The following is a 14,849-nucleotide window of genomic DNA, read 5'->3' as shown; positions in this document are numbered from 1 at the left end:
AAGTTCTAGGGAAAATAACTTTACACTTTTGATTGGCTTCAGCATGGTCCCCAGGTTCCCTAGGGCGCTATTTTTCTAGGGAAACAAGAATCCCCTACGGTTTCTAAGGAAAACTGTAGGGCACTCTCCTATTTTTCGTCGAAGTGTTCCCTATAAATTTTTCCCTACTAAATATTGTAGAGGATTAGGTTCCATATGGTTTTGGTCCTTTTCCTTAGGAATTCAAACTCTAGGGAAACTCGTAGTTTCTAGTAGCGAGTGAGGAGGACTCGTTGTCAAACGTACCGTACCTGCCAACGCCTCTAGTAGATAGTGATGGGATCGCAACTGTGCTTCATCATGTGACGATCATCTTCACAGCTGGTCATCCAACCGTTTGCACCAAAATAACGTGCAATCACGCTCCTCACCCTCTTGACGATTCGAGTGATGCCATACAATGTAATTCGGCAATGGCAACTGTGTGTTCACGTGCTTCTTTTAGCATGGATACTTCTCATCTTTGATTCCTATCCAATCAAAGGTAAAGGGAACATAGCTACAAAAAATATTACATTTACATATTTCTGCCACTTTGATATACTCCATCCGTTTCTTAATATAAGCCATATAGTTTTTAGCACTAATATTAATGCACGGCTTGAGAAAGGATGTGAGACCGAGGAAAAAAGAAAAATCAGGTCATCTTCTCTCTCCCAATCAGATTGCTTCCTAAATATAATGGATTGGTTGGGGCATGTGCTATGTACGGTGGGAATATTTCCAAATTAATCGGTGTGGGAGCTGATACGTACCTATATTTTGGAATTTTCTTTAGAAATCTATATGGCTTATATTAAGGAACGGAGGGAGTACTTTATTTCTGACATCAAGAAATATATACAGCAAGAACTTTTTTATCATATCTTTCATAATAAAAATATAGATCATTAAGTTGGGTACTAAGTAAAAAGTTTCTGTTGTGATGTTAGGGGGCCATGGCCCTTGCCAGCTCCCCCTTGGCTCCGCTCCTGTATGGCACATCATCGGCTCTGCTGTAACGGATTTTGCAATTAAAAGATTGGGGCTTTATTTGCGCTAAACTCTAAAAATAACCTAGACATGACAAGAGTATCCACCAGTAAGCCGGCTCTGCAACTACCAAAAAAGAGAGCTAGAAAGATGAGCGAGAGACCTTATCGTCAAGGTGTATTATTAAAAAAAAAATCACATTGTAGTTTCTTCACCCACTCAAATATGTTCAAATTCATATAATATAAGTATTTATGTCCATGTCCTGTGTGTGTTAAGTGTTAACTACATCTTGTCACACAAAAAAAGTGTTAACTACATCAAGCCAGCTCAAGCAAGAAACTCTGGAAAATATTTAAAAGAATATATATCATAATAACACTTGATATCAACGTACGCATGTAGGGAAGCTACGTGCGAAAAATAAGAAAAATGAAGAAATAAAACCTGCTGGTGACGAAATGAATCAGACTACTGCCTTGAATGTGTTTCCTCGAGACCTAGAATCTAGATCACCAAAGCACCCCGCGAGCCTCATATGGACATGACGGACTCCATGCTGCCAGCTTGGCAATCGATGTCAGGGTGAACCAGGATTTAGAGGTGAGGTGGAGGCGGCAACGTGAGGTAGTCAAGACAGACTCGTATGACCAAGGCTCTACCGCGATCGAAGAGCTGCCATACGAGAAATTGGGCTCCCCGTCCATTTTCACGGTGGGTGATCTTGCGCGGTAAAAAGAATCATTGAGACTGCGAGGTGTTTGGCGGGATTTATTCGATGCTCGCGTGTGGTGGCCGAGGAATCCGATTTTAATCGGTTCCAAGCAAGGTCCAAAACTTATAGTAATATAATATAATACTATGGTCTATACATAACATAGCCACAAATATTAATAATGATGGTGTATTGCAAAAGTCAAGCGTTTATACAAAGGGGCAAAATTAACGATACCATAATAAGATAAAATAAACTATGTGTACCTCAAAGGTGGATGTTATTGTTAGGTTTGATCTCCCACCAGTTAGGCCCAATGGTCTTTTTGGGCCTTGTTCTCGCGCCTTGATCGGGGGCGTCCAACCCTACATGGTTGATGGGCCCCCGTCGCACAGCGCTATAAAGGAAAGGTGGGGGCCGGGGCTCGCAGTACGAGGTTCACCGTGCCGCCAGTCACCCCACCGACATCCTAACCCTAGACCCGATCTTGAGAAGGGGCGCTGCCAGCGACGGGAAGCACCACTGACGCCGGCAACGCCACCCCGACGCACACGCCGCCGCCGAGGACGCCACAGCGCCAACTCCCTCTCCACCGAACGTCGCTGCTGGCACGCAGATGGTGTCCGTCAACGAAACCCCGGCCGAAGCTTCGACCACTACGGCTTTTGATGGTTTGCTACCTATCACCTCCTTTCTCTCCGTCTCTCTGTGAATCCCGAACACCTATTCCTATTATACTACTACCAATACATCCCGATCTGATGAACATGACTAAAATGAAATCTAACAATGGTACCGGAGCCACGGTTCAACAAGAAATTAGATCGGGGAAGTGAAACCGACCGATCTGATGTGGATCGGGAAAGAAAATAGAAAACCGAACCCTAAGACCTAACCCTAATTTCCCAAATCAAATCGGAACAAGGGAAAAGGAGAGGGTCGGATTCCGAGAACCCTAGACGCAAATCCGAAAGAGAGAAAAGGGGAAGAAGAAAGAAAGAATGGTCGAACCCTAACCCTAATCCCAGTTTTCCATTCGGATGAACGAAAAGAAAGAAACGAAAGCAAAGAAAGCGAATCGGCAAGAACGAACCCTAACCCTAACCCTAGTTTTTCCCATTCGACCCGAAAAGAACAAACTCAAAATCAGAAAGGGGAAAATGCGTTAGGGTTAGGGTTCATCGGATGAACCTTCACCAGCGCAGGAGAAGAAGCGTCGATTCGGCTCGCTGCTCGCTGGGCTCGGCCAAGGGGCGCCGCGGCCAGGCTGCTCGACGGCGGCGTGCTCACCCGTTGGGGAGCACGCGCGCCAGCGAGGGGGCCGGCGACGGCGCCATGGAGCGCTTGTTCCTTCGCTCTCGGTCACTCGGTTGCGCTGCGACTGAGAATGGAGAAGAGAGAGAGCGTGAGGCGAAGAGAGAGAGACCGAATGAAATGACCTAGGGTTTGCTCGATCGGGCGTGGCGTTGAGGTTTTATACTCGGCGAAACGTGCGCCTGGCCGTCGGATCGAGACGGACGCTCGAGATGCGCTGGGCCAACTCGAGGCCCAGGCGGGGGTGCGCTGCCGAGGCGCTTTGCCGGCCTAGGCCCAGGTTGCGGCCTAGGTGCAGCCCGGGCGAGCGCGCGGATGCTGGGCCGTCTTGGGCCGCTGCAGCGCGCGCTGCTGGCCAGGCCGCGCTGCTGGGCCGAGCCGGTTTTCAGCGCATTTTGGGCCGCGCTGGGCTAAAAATGAAAGAAGAAGAAGAACATTTTTCTTATTATTTTCCAGGAGCAATTTTGAATGCATATTTTATGAATTTGAATGATTTTGATATAATTTTCTGTGCAAATTTTATCCAACGATATTTTGCTCAGAAAACAATAAATTTTTTAGTGCTTCTGGAAAATAATAATATGAAAAGATTATTAATGTTTCCGCTGTGCATGATAATTATTGTTCTCTTTGATTAAATTTGAACCAACGGAATAATTTAATTTTAAGAGAAATGAATTTCTGATAATTTTGATGCGATTATGATACTGTTATTTTCTGACCAACGTTGTTAATAATAATATTATAATTTTTTGATCCATGAGAAATTGTGCATTAATTTTACTTCTGCCCAACGGTGATGTAAAATGTTTGCATGGATGAATTATAAGTTTTAATTTGACCAACGTTGAGTTAAAGCATAAAATTTTATAAATGTTTCTTACTTACTCTGGTGTGATTTCAGGTGGCAAATGCATTGTGAACATTGCCAACATCCCGACACTCAATGGAACCAATCACCGTGTGTGGCGGGAGAAGTATGAATTGGAACTTACGTTGGGAGAGGTCAATTTTGCCATCACCTCACCGTGTCCTACTAAGCCAGAGGACCCAGTGAGAGGTGACAATGAATCTGATGCTGATTTCGCTGCTCGAAAGTGTGATCATGCTGAAATAAGAATAAAATATGACCTTAAACATAGGCAATGGACTCTCTCCAACCGCAAGTGCCTGTTGGTGGCCAAGGCCACCATAGACGATCAGATAAGGGGCTCAATCCCTGAATGTGCTACTGCCAAAGAATATCTTGAGAAAATCAAGAGTCAGTTTACTGGGTCTACCAAGGCCACAGCAAGTTCACTGATTAAGAAGCTTGTGATTGAGAAATTCACTGGTGGTAGCATAAGAGAGCACATTTTGAAGATGAACACTACGGCATCTAAGCTAAAAGAAACGAATTTGAAGGAGGAGGATTTCCTGATTCATTTGATTTTTGCTTCTTTGCCAAAAGAATATGACACCTTCATTGTGAACTACAATATGCAGCCTGAAAGATGGGGCATAGAAAGACTCATCTCAATATGTGCTCAAGAAGAGGAGAGGATAAAGTCCTCACAAGGTGAATCTGCTCATTTTGTGAAGGATAACAAAAGAAAGAACTTTAATGGCAAGAATTCTAAACCACAAGGGAAATCTAAGTGGGATAAGTCCTCTTCCTCCAGTTCACAGGGAAAGAAACCCCAGGATTCTAAGAATCAGCAGTATGGCGGAGCTGAAAAAGATCAGTGCAAGCACTGCTTCAAGAAGGGACACTACAAGAGGGATTGTTCAGACTTCCTGAAATCTCTGCTAAAGAAAGGTGATGAATTTATTATATTTGTAGATGAATCCCTGTATTTATGTTATGATACATCCACTTGGTGGGTTGATTCAGGTGCAACTACTCATGTTGCCAATTCATTACAGGGGTTAAGTGGGACGAGAACCTTGCAAAGAGGAGAAAGAACGATTAAAGTTGCAAATGGAGTGCAAGCCAATATTGAAGCCATTGGAGATTTTTCTTTAGAATTGAATAATGGTTTTGTACTTAGACTTAAAGAAGTACTTTATGTTCCCTCTTTGCGTAGAAATTTGATAAGTGTTTCGAAACTTGATGATGATGGAATTGATTGCCATTTTGGTGATGGCAAGTGTAAGATATTAATTAATAATAAATATGTTGGTCTTGCCTTCCGACAAGACAAGCTTTATTTATTATCTCTTGCTAAGAATGCGAACAATGTATGTGATGAGAATGTGAATGATTCCCTATCTGCGGATGTAACTAAGAAGCGGAAGAGAATTGATACTGTCTCTTCGAAATTATGGCATTATCGCTTGGGCCATATTTTGAGGGGGAGAATGGAACGATTGGTTAAGGAATCAATTCTCCCGCACTTAGAATTTTCTGATTTAGAACAATGTATTGATTGCATCAAAGCAAAGTATGTCAAGAAAATTAAGAAAGATGCCAAACGAAGCACAGGAATTTTAGAAATAATCCACACAGACATATGTGGTCCTTTTCCTGTGAAAAGTGTGGATGGTTATAACTCGTTTATAACATTCACAGACGACTACTCTCGTTATGGCAATATTTATCTAATTAAAGAAAGATCGGAAGCATTAGATAAATTCAAAATATTTAAAGCTAAAGTTGAAAATCAGCACAATAAGAAAATAAAGATAGTACGATCAGACCGAGGTGGAGAGTACTATGGGCGACATACCCCATATGGCCAAATTCCTGGACCATTTGCAAGATTCCTACAGGAAAATGGCATAGTTGCTTAGTACTCCACACCGGGGGAGTCTCAGCAGAATGGAGTGGCTGAAAGACGTAACCATACCTTAATGGATATGGTAAGAAGCATGATGAGTTACTCCACATTACCGATTAGTTTATGGATGGAGGCACTGAAAATCGCTATTTACATACTAATCGAGTACCAAGTAAATCGGTGCCTAAAACACCGTATGAATTATAGACAGGAAGAGAACCCTCACTTAACCATTTGCGTGTGTGGGGCTGTCCAGCTGAGGCAAAAGTGTTTAACCCAAACATAGGAAAGTTAGACTTCAAGACAGTCAGCTGCCATTTTATTGGCTATCCAGAAAGATCGAAAGGATATCGCTTCTATTGTCCTGACAGACATACGAAGATTGTAGAAACAAGACACGCTGTGTTCTTAGAGGATAACATGATCAGGGGGAGCATGGTAGCACGAGAAATCAGCCTACAGGAGAAGCGGGTATATGTACCCACTCCGATGGTTGAAGAACCATTCTTCACGCTACCTGCTGCTGTTGCACCGACAGTGTAGGACACTGTAGTGCCAACACCTGTTGCAAGTTTTCCCGTGGCGACAATGAATGAACATGAGGAACCTGTCCTTGAGGAACCTATCCTTGAGGAATCTATAGAACCAAATGTTGCACATGAGGAAGAACAACAACAGCCCAATGTGGAACAAGTGTCGGAGGCACTTAGAAGGTCTCAAAGAATAAGAAGATCAGCTATTACTGATGACTATGAAGTTTATGAAACAGAAGAATGTCAGATGGGGGATGATCCCACCTTATTTGAAGAAGCCATGAGAAGCGACCACTCATCAAAGTGGCTTAAGGCCATGGAAGATGAATTGAAATCAATGAGTACCAATAACGTTTGGGACTTAGAAAATATTCCTAAAGGAGCCAAAACAGTAGGCTGCAAATGGGTCTACAAAACGAAATATGACTCCCAAGGGGATATAGAAAGATTTAAAGCGCGACTTGTGGCGAAAGGCTTCATGCAAAGAGAAGAAATTGATTACAATGAGACGTTTTCTCCAGTCTCATGTAAAGATTCCTTCAGAATTATAATGGCACTTGTAGCCCACTATGATTTGGAGTTACATCAAATGGATGTAAAGACGGCTTTTCTAAACGGGGATTTAGAAGAAAATGTTTATATGGCACAACCGAAAGGTTTCGTCGTAAAAGGAAAGGAAAATATGAGATGCCGCCTGAAGAAGTCAATCTACAGATTGAAGCAAGCTTCAAGGCAGTGGTATTTGAAGTTTGATAGAACGATAAAAGGTTTTGGGTTTGAAGAAAATGTTGAGGACAATTGCGTTTATGCAAAGTTCAGGAATAGAAAGTACATATTCCTAATTTTGTATGTGGATGATATCTTGCTTGCTAGTAGTGATATCAATCTACTAATGGAAACGAAGAAATTCTTGTCCTCAAACTTTGATATGAAAGATCTCGGTGAGGCCTCGTTCGTTTTGGGAATAGAGATTTACCGAGACAGGAGAAAAAGGGTTCTAGGATTATCGCAAAAGGCATACATAGAAAAGGTCCTGAAGAAATTTAGTATGCATGCGTGCAGTCCTTCACCTGCTCCTATAGTCAAGGACGATAGATTTGGGGAACATCAGTGTCCCAAGAACCAATATGAAATTGACCGAATAAAAGCGGTACCGTATGCTTCAGCTATTGGAAGTTTACAATATGCTCAAGTGTGTACACGCCCTGACTTAGCTTTTGTTACCGGGTTACTTGGCAGATATCAAAAGAATCCAGGAATTGAACATTGGAAATTAGTGAAGAAAGTCCTGCATTATTTGCAGGGTACGAAAGGCCCCATGCTTATGTATAGAAGATCTGATTCCCTGCAGATAGAGGGGTATTCAGATTCTGATTATGCGGGAGATAAGAAAATCCACGTCAGGATATGTATTTACTCTCGCAGGAGGGGCTATATCGTGGAAAAGCTCCAAACAAACCGTAACTACATCCTTGACAATGTATGCCGAGTTTGTAGCATGCTATGAGGCAACGGGCAGGTGAATTGGCTGAAGAAATTCATACCCAGATTGAAAGTGATTGATGATATAAATGAACCACTGAGATTGTATTGTGATAACAATCCAGCGATACAGTACGCTCACAACAATAGGTCAAGTGGTGCTGCCAAACACATTGACATAAAGTACTATGTTGTGAAAGATAAAATTCGGGATCATATAATAAATTTTGAGCATATAAGTACAGAGAAAATGCTCGCGGATCCGCTCACAAAGGGCTTACCACCCAACGTGTTCAGAAAACACGTAGTCGGCATGGGTTTAAGGAAAAGCCTATGATTCCCAAACATATGAAGGGCCCAAAGAAAGTTTACATTTCAAAACGGAGAAGTGTATTGTGGCTGTTAGTCTAACGGCACTAATTGCTGTGACGATGGGACAGTTCTATGCACTAATCTATAATAAAATAGAATGGAAGCAAGAAAAATATGAATTGAAAGTTTTGAGTATGAAATTAAAGAACGAAGAATAGATGAGAGATCAAGGGGAAGAATGTTAGGTTTGATCTCCCACCAGTTAGGCCCAACGGCCTTTTTGGGCCTTGTTCTCGCGCCCTGATCGGAGGCGCCCAACCCTACATGGTTGGTGGGCCTCCGTCGCACAGCGCTATAAAGGAAAGGTGAGGGCCGGGGCTCGCAGTACGAGGTTCACCGCGTCGCCAGTCACCCCACCGACATCCTAACCCTAGACCCGATCTTGAGAAGGGGCGCTGCCAGCGACGGGAAGCACCACCGACGCCGGCAACGCCACCCCGACGCACACGCCGCCGCCGAGACGCCACAGCGCCGACTCCCTCTCCACCGAACGTCGCTGCCGGCGCGCAGATGGCGTCCGTCAACGAAACCCCGGCCGGAGCTTCGACCACTACGGCTTTTGATGGTTTGCTACCTATCACCCCCTTTCTCTCCGTCTCTCTGTGAATCCCGAACACCTATTCCTATTATACTACTACCAATACATCCCGATCTAATGAACATGACTAAAACGAAATCTAACCGTTATAAGATTCTCATTGTCATCATTGCTTGATTGCCTCCATCAGTATTTCTCGCCATCTCTACTAAACGCCTCCATCACGACTCTGATTATCACTAGTTGAACTGAAGCCACCGACCTCGCATCTCATCTCCATCTAAATCTGTCTCACTCGTTGACAAACCATAACCTCGCGCTTCTCACGTGAAGACAATTAACAAGCCAGTTAGCCAACAATGGGTGAGCGTTATATATATATATATATATATATATATATATATATATATATATATATATATATATATATATATATAGAACTACTATTCTGTAGCTGGCTACAGAATAACTTATTCTGTAGCCATTTTGAGTTACGATAATTACTATGTTATTTTACGAGATTATAGTAACTCCTTACTAAGTGGTTTAATATAACGTTATGGTAAATATCCCCATGTGTTATAGTAACCCAACTATCGTAAATATGTATTTATATTATGGTAAATTAGTATATAAAATTATAGTAAATGGAGGTGGCTACAGAATAACTTATTTTGTAGCCGGCTACTGAATAGCCTCTCCCTATATATATATATATATATATATATATATATATATATATATATATATATATATATATATATATATATATATATATATATATATATATATATATTGGTTGCCTCTTATCTGGGTACAGCTGTAGTATCTGTTCGTACACACGCACGCACGCTCACTCAACACACGATTATATATATATATATATTTGTTTATCTGCATGCAGTACTGCCACTTCTCTCAACTCTATGGTTGTGGGACTTGTGGTAATGTTATATCTGTACTTTTTTTTTTGAAGGGAAATGGTATATATATACTTAGTGCAGAAGCAGTACAGTGAATATATAATATAACATCATGTGCACAATCACGTTAATGCTTGGACAGACCTTGATCCGATCTCGAGTGCGTCGGTTGACTACATGATGCCGAGAACATTATTGTATTCTCTCTGTCCTAATTCATTTAAAAATTTTAGAGTAGTTGTCTTGAAACAAACTATTTTTCAGTTTGACCGAAATTTATAGAAAAGAGCATTAACATCTAGATGGATACAAACATGCATACTATTTAAAAAAACACACTTCCATTGTTTGGAAAATTTTGAAATTATGCATATGCATAATTCATCCTTATGTGTACTTTGTTACAAAACTGAGATTCAAACTCAATCTACAAAAGTTCATGAAAAAATGACAAAATTTTGGTGCATATGCACTACAAGACAATCCTAGGAATTTCATCTTCTAATGCACATGGACTCCAATTTTGTCATTTTTGCATGATTTTTTTTATAGATTGAGTTTGGATCTCTACTTTTGCAAAAAAAAGTACATATATTGATGCACTATATGGATTTGCAGTGTTTCAAAATTTTCCAAATCATGGAGTATGCTTTTTGAAAAAGTTTGCATGTTCACACCCCTTTACTACAAGTTCATGGACATGGTAAGCTGTATACTCCTACGCACTTATCCGTGTAAGCAGTGCGGTGTAAGGGAGGTACTTGTCTACGGGGCGGACCTGCCATCACAGTGGGGTGGGGCGGCCTCCTGGCCACAGGTAGCCCAGGACTCGCCCAACAGGCTACATTCCGGAAAAGCTGTTTACCTAGGTCCCCAAAATTTCCCTTAAAAAACACCTAGCTTCCCAGATGTTCAATTTGGGTGACCATATTGATCGCTCCGGGGTTGCTTTTTTTTTTTAAGATAAAGATAGTTCATACCTGGCTTTATCTACCAACAGATAGAATCAAGTCAATTATTACAAAGTTCGGCCCGTAGGTCAGCACACGAGCTGTAAAGAACTCCATCTTACAGGCACCCACACAAATGAACAAAGTAAAGTTTTTGACTAAACAAGACCAATAGACCTATTTGACAACCACCCTTTGAAACCAAAAAAATGCAAGACCGACGTCTCTACATGATGCCCTGCTAGGATCAGCTGGTCCCATTGATCATCACACCGCTGTAGTCTTGCCCATTAACAGAGCCAGTGGGTTCCCCTGAAAAGAACCTGCAAAAAAGATTTTAGTCTACATTTGTCAAAAACCACATCGTTTCTCGTTATCCAAACTGCCCAACACAAAGCTGATGCTGCAGTCAACAACAATGAATTATGTTTGTTACCACCCGTCTTGACCACATGTTAAACAAGTCATCTATGCTCTGGGGAGGTGATATCCCAAACATTAAATGTACAGCACGCCACAAGAATTTGGCATAGAAACAATCCAAAAAAAAAAGGTGTTGAATACTTTCTGGTGAGTGACAGAAGCTACACCTCCTATCACCATTCCAATTATGTTCACATTTTTGGTTCACATCAAGCTATTTGTTTCTAACACATCATATCCCTCACCTCACGTGTCATCAGCATCAATTGTCTAGCTCAGTAAAATTCATGGAGGAGGCGAAAGCGAAAGCGAAGGTGAACAATAAAATTTCGGATGAACAATAAAGCGAAGGTGAACAATAAAATTGTCACCTCACGTAAACAGCGAAAGAGAAGGTGAACAATAAAATTTCGGATGAAGAGTAACGGAGAAATAATGTAAAATTCGGGTGAACAGTGTTAGCGCAGTAGCTGGAGCATGGAGGAGGCAGGGATTTATTCCTGCATGAGGGTTAACTATATTCCTAGCTCCGGTAAAGTTTGTAGAAACATTATTTATACTAGCAGGAACCCCGCGCTTCGCGCGGGCTCACTGAAGGCTCACTGAAAAACTATCATATATGGAGGAAGCTACAATTCTTTGGTCTAAAAATGAAACTAAGAGTGCCTCCTAAATTCCTTTAGAGTGAAGGGAGTATGTGTTAATTCTGGTAACCAACATGTAAAAAATACTGGTTGGAAGAGAAAGTACATGGAAAGAATATGAATAACCTAAGGAAACTAATTGCCATATTGTTCTCTTGCCGGCCGAGATGGAACACTTTAACCATGTCTATGGGCATGGTAGGCATCAAGCAGCTTGGGTGCTGATCAGACGACCAAACGTGGTGCCCTTTACTGGGCCTGAGTCATAAATTGAGAAAACACTAAGTTTATAGAATAGGAGAATGTTCACACAATGATCATGTAGAAGAATGTTCATGATATATACTTGATAGGACCATATTCATAGGATATACCAAAGTACATAGGATGAAATCATCATGAGACGCAAATAAGCATAAATGCATCAGTATGGTCCCAAGCAGAATGTAAAACGGAATTGGGAGGTAAGTATCTCCAGTACGTAGCATTAAATAATTAAGTGTAAAGTGGTCCACTTCCTCATGAAATCATCATGAGACGCAAATAAGCATGAGTGCATCAATAAGGTCAGAAGCAGAACGTGAAACGGAATTCGGAGGTAAGCATCTCCATAACGTAGCATTAAATAATTAGGTGCAAAGTGGTTCACTTCCTCATGAAATGCTGCTTGGAGTTGATTAAGTATAACCCATGCAACTCAGAATGAAGGATGTGCGTAACAGTAAAAGGAAAAGATTTATTGAACACAGCAGGATGGTATGGAGGGTTGGTACAGATATAGCAAATTTGACAGATGATTCTGTTCAATTTCTGGCCATACTGTCTGTGCTGCGAATCATTCTTCTTATTGATGATAGCTAATGTCTGCAGAGCAGCATGAAACAAAAAAATGTACGAAACAACAAAAGAATGCTTTCTAGATTTTCATGTTCATATTTAAATAAAAAGTGAGTTCAGTCCTTGGTAGGGCGTACCCAGTGCAAAGAGCTCCCGCTCTGTGCGGAGTTTAGGGAAGGGTGTCAGTGGCAAGCCTTATCCTCGTCTGTGCAATGCGAGGAGACCGCGACTCGAACCCGGGACCTTCCGGTCACAGACGGTAAGACTCTACCGCTTGCACCAAGCCCGCCCTTCACATCATATATAAATTTATGGAGGATGTTGGTCAGGCAAATGCAATGAATTGCAAATAAATTAGGAAGGAGTGTCAAACACAATTTGGGGAGCAACATCTAGAGAATCTCAATATGTGATCTTGCAAAGAACAAACAAACTGGGTAATAGAAATGGCAATTTTTTTATCAGGCAGGGAAACACTGGTGCTTAAATCTAACCACACACACAAAATCAAACTGAAATGATGTACCTTGTTGGCATAAGGAATAAGCCAAGACTGCAACAGGACCATAAAAGAACCCGTTCATTTTGCAATCATCCTCACACCTGTTGATAAGTCAAAGCATCAGCCCAAAACTATAGCGAGAAAAATCCATCTGAACAACCATCAGCCTGTTCGTTTGGCTGTGGCTTGTCGTAAACGATCGTAAATTTTCAGCCGGAACAGTATTTTTCTCTCACACAAACCAGTCAGCAGTACTTCTTCACGAACCAGCAACGATACGAACCAGCCAATCGAACAGGCTGCATATTTGCATGTCAGTAGGTAGGCAGGAAATGAGTCTGAAAAAATATAAATAAGAAGAGTCAGTACACGGTGGCAGATCTGGAGAGTAGAGCGGCAGAGGCTGGGCTGCCGGCGAAACTGTACCTCGTGATCTCTTTCTTCCTCCATCAGAGTGGTGCATAATACTAAGGTTATAACTGTTACAATTACAAACAAATACAGGATTAGGAAAAAGTAAAAATAAAGCGAAGAGTGTGTATGATAAAGTAATTGGCAAGATAACTAAACATTTGTGGACCATTGAATTGTGTAGAAAAAAAATGTAAAGCCTAAAGAGGATACTGAAGAATAGTTTGATACGTAGCATTATGTTTTTCCTGACTAACCTTTGTTTCCTTGTTTGGCGAGGTTCCTCATTTTCCTGAGCTCCATCAGCATAGCAATTACATTCAGACCCCTCCGATTCAGAGGCAACAATCCCCTTCTTCCACTAAACACTGTCCGTACTGGTAGCCTGCATCCTCGCTATCGAGTTCTGGACTTCGTCCCCATCACTTCGTCCTTGACCAAGATCGGCACGATGAGCTTCATGCTCCCCTCCATTCTTTGCCTCGCCATCCACTTCTTTGTAGACAAAAGTGTAAGGTTCGAGCAGTATGTAAGGATGAACAGCTTCGGCAGAAGGTGAAGGACCGTAAACGGCGACCAGAGGGGGGGGGGGGGTGAATGGGAGCCTCAAATTTCTTTCGAAATCTTCGACCACTGTCCCAACATCAATCCCCAAAAAGCATACACGAAAGACTTGATGACCACGACCCTAGAGAAGGGTGGATGCTCCCTTAGAACACAGCGGGTCACCACAAAGCAAACGGAACACAGATCAAAGCCCAAACGAGCAAACTCCTAAAAGAAAACAGCACTGCTCCTGCAAATATCGGACACGTCCGGTATTATATCGGACACGTCCGGTATTTTCGGACACGTCCGGTATCATCTCGGACACGTCCGGTATTTTCAGCAGCAAGCTGACCAAAAGAGAAAAATCTAAAACCCCGTCAAATGGTGTCCAAAAATCATGAAATTTTAACCATAGCTCTTTAGACACCAAGGGAAGGTCTCCACCAAATTTCAGCTCAAAACTCCAAAGTGAGAAATATCAGACACGTCCTAGATCATATCGGACACGTCCGGTATGAACGAGCAGTTTCTCGGGAAAAATCAAATCAAGCCATAACTTGATCAAATCAACTCCAAATGACTTGAAACTTTGCACAAGGGTTCACAAGCGAGTATAAAGGCAACCTCTAAAGGATCATGGCCCGAAACAAACTCTAACTCCGTGAATCGAAGGAATTGAAGAATCCCCCCAAAAAAATAGGTCAAGAACTTAAATTGCTCGGATCTGCAATCTCGTGAGGAATTAGTGGATTTCCTTCGGTGGAAAGCTTCTACTCATGTCATTGATCGATCCAAGGCAATAAGAACGAACCAAAACCATCCCAAAACAAAGAAACGAGAGGGGAAACAAGAGGGGACAAAAGGAGCTCGTGAAGAACACCAAAAT

At 41.9% G+C, this 14,849-nt stretch overlaps 1 long non-coding RNA gene across 2 annotated transcripts; it reads right to left on the bottom strand.

The window, feature by feature from the left end:
• Positions 1 to 11,611: 11,611 nt before the first annotated feature.
• LOC136509598 (uncharacterized) lies at positions 11,612 to 13,927 on the bottom strand. Of its 2 annotated transcripts, none has more exons than XR_010772388.1 (4): positions 13,672 to 13,927; positions 13,373 to 13,482; positions 13,028 to 13,154; positions 11,612 to 11,922 (listed from the first exon to the last, which is right to left on the bottom strand). It is a non-coding gene; the product is annotated as an uncharacterized lncRNA (long non-coding RNA). The 2 variants fall into 2 exon arrangements; XR_010772389.1 differs by having other exon boundaries at positions 13,028 to 13,104.
• Positions 13,928 to 14,849: the final 922 nt, after the last annotated feature.

The sequence above is a fragment of the Miscanthus floridulus genome, chromosome 15, assembly GCF_019320115.1.
Source record: "Miscanthus floridulus cultivar M001 chromosome 15, ASM1932011v1, whole genome shotgun sequence".
Classification (NCBI taxonomy): domain Eukaryota; kingdom Viridiplantae; phylum Streptophyta; class Magnoliopsida; order Poales; family Poaceae; genus Miscanthus; species Miscanthus floridulus.
The sequence above is the reverse complement of the archived record's forward strand: the minus strand, read 5'-3'. Positions and strand labels throughout refer to the sequence as shown.